The sequence below is a fragment of the Nannospalax galili genome, unplaced genomic scaffold (genome assembly GCF_000622305.1).
Source record: "Nannospalax galili isolate Female #2095 unplaced genomic scaffold, S.galili_v1.0 scaffold14, whole genome shotgun sequence".
Classification (NCBI taxonomy): domain Eukaryota; kingdom Metazoa; phylum Chordata; class Mammalia; order Rodentia; family Spalacidae; genus Nannospalax; species Nannospalax galili.
In genome coordinates this window covers 6,160,360-6,164,844 of record NW_008336953.1, presented here as the reverse complement: position 1 = coordinate 6,164,844, position 4,485 = coordinate 6,160,360, and the positions used below count along the sequence as shown (strand labels likewise).

General features: G+C 38.9%; 1 pseudogene; it reads left to right on the top strand.

The window, feature by feature from the left end:
- The first annotated feature begins 2,141 nt into the window (after window positions 1–2,141).
- On the top strand, window positions 2,142–3,097 carry LOC103733023 (annotated as a pseudogene).
- The last annotated feature ends 1,388 nt before the right edge of the window (window positions 3,098–4,485 follow it).

Here is a 4,485-nt window from a genome sequence, read left to right as displayed (position 1 = left end):
TTTTCGCTTCTGTAACCTGCTTGCTGTCTTGGGTCGCCCTGACACAGGGCATAAGACCACCCTTGTTATTCTGTAATTGCACGACCACCTAGAAGTTATTTACCTTGACTGTCTTATTTTACTTGTTATGGCTAAAGCAGTTGGCTAGTTTTTAATGTCACAAAGTTGAGTGCCAAGTTATATGACTGTATCACTTGTCTGTACAATGATTGGTTGTTAATTAATAGAATCAAAATTCTGCTATATTGTACAAACCTGATTGGTTCACAAATGTCCTGTTTTAATAATAATTCTGTAATCCTATAAAAACTCTAACTTAACAATCATCAGGGCTGCTTCTACTCCTGAGATAGACAGCCCGGCCGGTCGAAAATTAAAATTTACCTTGCTACTTTTCTTAAAGTGTTGTTGATGATTTTTTACAAACTCTGTCCTATAACAGTGCCTATCTGGTAATTTATTGGCCACAGTGTTTCATTTCTTATGGCTGAAAGAACAGTAAACTTTTAGCTTTTCCTGGGAGTAAACCTTTAACCTGGCCTAATCCTTTAGCTAATGGTTACTGAGACTTACTTATTCAGGACAAGGAGGTGGGCTAAGTGCTGTTTACCAAGATGCTTTCCCTCAAAGCAAGGAGCTTAAACTTTTGACCTTGCCACTTTTCTCATGCTAGTCCTGCAGTGTTCTGCGAAGCAAGGATTTGAGGACTGCTGTTTTCAGAGTCCCTCTCTTCAACAGAGAACATAGCCTGGACTTTAAAAGTTTTAGACTCATCTCACCCTAGGGCATGCCATCCTGATTTCCTACAGTCTCTGTTAAGTAAATATGCCTTATTGTCTGTATGTCAGATACCATTGTCAAAGTGGGAATTGAGGGCAGATATGATGAAGGACCAGCCTCTGTGGCCAAGAAACTCAATCATGATGACATTAACTCATCAAGTTAATAGATTTAAAAAGAAGGTGAAGAAGAGAGAGCAGTAGAGTGACAGTGTTTTTTTAATTCTGCTGAAGTGGTCACAATGAGAGCTAATGTTGTAAAGACCTTTATCCCCCACCAAACATTCTGCCCATTACATAGAAACAAATGCATTTTTGAGAATTCACTCTTTGTTCAATTGAATTTCATTGAAAGTGCCTAACCTCTATTTCTACTAAACATTTTGAAAATAAAAAGGTGTTCTCTGAAGATAGCAGCCCTGAGTCACAAGGTACCTCAAGTTCCAATTTCAAACAGAATTCAATGCCTGCTATCATGTTACAATGCTATGAACATATATTTTATTTTCTTTTTATCACTGACACCAAATGTAATGTTATATTTTGTGGCTATTTTACTTACTCTTCAAGGTTAATATGAGAAGTTCATACCCACTAAATGTTTTTTTTTAATGATAAAGCCTTTCAAAGGCAACAAATGTAGCTATTATTTGGACTGATGTCTCTCCTACCATTACACCTGGGCTGTTCCTAACATCTTTATAAGGTCCTCTCAGTAGCTCCCTTAGTTCTGGTCCTCAGACAAGGCTTCAGTTAGTCATTTCAATCTTAAGGTATATGGAAAAGAAATCATATCACTATATAAACCTCATTTTTTACTAGATTTAGTGAAGTTAAAATTATTCCCATCACTTCTTTTTGTTTTTCTAACTTTAATATACTCCAGAATGTCTCATGTTTCTTGATCAGACTTAAGGTATCTGTGCTGAATAGCTTTAGTGTCAACTTGACACACCTGGGTTGAGGGAGCCTCAACTGGGGAATTGCCTTCATTGGACTGGCCTGTGTCCATGTCTGTGAGGCATTTTCTTAATTGTTGTGTGATGTGGGAGGGCCCAGAAAATTGTGGGTAGTGCCACCCCTGGGCAGGTGAGCCTGTGTTGAATAAGAAAGCAGGTTGAGCAGGGTCAGAGGAGCAAGCCAGTAAGCAGCATTCCTCCATGGCCTGTGCTCCAGCTCCTGCCTCCACGTTCCTGCTCTGAGCTCCTACCTTGGGCTCCAGGATGAACTGTGACCTGGATATGTAAGCTAAATAAACCCTTTCCTCCCCAAGTTGGTAGTGGTCAGAGTGTTTTGTCACAGCAATGAAGAAACAAACTAAGACAGTATCTATGATATGTTCTTTTCCTAAACACAGCAGCCATGGTGAACATGACCTCCAAGACTGGATTCTTCTCATGGTTTTCTCTGGCAGCCATAAGCTTCAGATTTTATATGTGGTGCTCTTTTTGGTGACATACCTGCTGGCTCTCACAAGCAACCTGCTCCTCATCACGGTCATCATCCTGGACCATCATCTACACTCCCCTATGTATTACTTCCTGAAGCACCTCTCTCTTCTGGACCTCTGTTCATCTCTGTCACTCTTCCACAGTCCATTTCAAACTCCCTACTGGACAATGGCTATACCTTTCTTTGTCAGTCTGTGCTGCAGGTTTCCTTCTTCATAGCTCTGGCCTCATCAGAAGTGGCCATCCTCACAGTGGTGTTTTAAGACAGGTATGTTGCCATCTGTTGGTTGCTGCAGTACAATTATGGATTCAGGTTCCTGCAGGTGTGCAGTGATGGTGGTATGTGTGTCAGGAGGCCTCTCTGGGCTCATGCAAACAGCCTTTAACTTCTGGAATCCTCATTGTGAGGAAGGAATTATTCACCAGTTCTTCTGTGACGTTCCCCAAATGCTGAAACTAGCCTGTTCTTATGCATTCATTAAGGAGATTGCAGGGTCTACATCCACATCCTATACAGCCTTTGTCTGTCTGATCTGCATTGCATTCTCCTATGTTCAGATCTTCTCAGTAGTGCTAAGAATGCCCTCAACTGATGATCAGACCAAGATCTTCTCCATTTCCCTATGTCATTTGTTTATAATCACCCCTTTTCCTCTCTGCTGCAGACTTTGTCTAAGATCCCTTTCAGATTCCCCATCAGCTGTAAACCTCACATTTTCCATTTTATACACTGTGATACCTCCAGCACTCAATCTGGTCATCTACAGCTTGAGAAACAAAGCCATGAAGGCAGCTCTGAAGAAAGTGCTGTCAAGAGAAGGGTTTTCTCAGAGAATGACATATTTAAAAGTCATGTTCATATTGTAAAGGAACAAATTAAATCATAATGATTATGTCCTAGATCAGAAGAGGCATGGATCTAACTTCTTCCCAGGGTTCCATTCCAACATTTTTATTCTTTATGTCCTTTTCAGAGTTTAGTTTATCAAATACATGACATCTGGTCAAGGAACACCTTCTAAGAATATGGCCTATCTTCCTCCAATTCAAGCGTTATTTCAAGTCATGTTTTAGAGATACCTAGGAAATAAAAGAGAAAAGATAGTCAGCTTATGATGTGACCAACATAATTTAAGATTGACCTTAACAAATATATCTCATATAAAGTGAGTTCGTCTATATGATAGTAGATCTCTTGTAATAATGTAATGTCTTATGAGCTGCCATGTTTCCTATAGTTCTTAAGTATACATAATATTTGCTTGTTATTAAGGAATATAATAGTATTTACCTATTTTTTCAGTCCAGAGTAATTTCATATATTTGCTTTATATTACCTCATTGTCCCCTTTCTAGTAATGATGATCCCAAATTTAATGGAAAATAATTTTCTTCACATTTTCTAAATAAAATATAATAAAGTTGTGATACACATGAATAATTTTTCTGACTCATGGTTATTTACATGCATCTCAGGAGCTGGAGAGACAGTTTGGCCATTACAGGCCCGGGCTACCCATCTAAATGCATCACAATATAAATGCTATGGCTCCTAAGTGTAGTTTTGGTGTATGGATAGAATTATGAAAATCAGGACATATGATCACAGCTCACCAACGCACTAGGCACTAAGCATCTTCTTTCCCTCACTGAAAAGGCCTGAATTCAATTTTACCAATGAATGAAATAAAAACAAACCTTGGAAAAATATTTACATGGGAAGGCATCCTGGGCCTGTGAAATTCATCCACAAAGAGCATCACATGCAGAACACAGGCTGTGAGTGTGTCAGCTTGAGCAGTGAGCAACTAAAGTTCTGATACGCTGAGTAATGTTCTAACATTCTTTTAAAATGACTCATTATGCACATCTTGAAAATATCATTGAACTAGTGCCTTCAGTGTTGAAGCACATCAAATAACACATTCTAATTATAGAAATGAACAATTAGAGGCTGAAGAGATGCCCAGTGGTTAAAAGCACCTGCACAACCACCAGGTACCTCACAACTACTTGTACCTCCAGCTCCAGAGAATCTGACACCCTCTTCTGGCTTTCATGGGTTTCAGGTACCTTCATAGTATACATGCATATGTGCAGACACATAAACCTTTTTAAAATAGAAATGAGCAATCACGATGAAATGGAAGGTAGTAAGTTTTACTCCTAACTTTTCAATCCTGACTTTTTGGGTCAATTATTTAACCAATACCTATCCATGAACATCACAAATGAGGATTTTTTTTTCACTTATA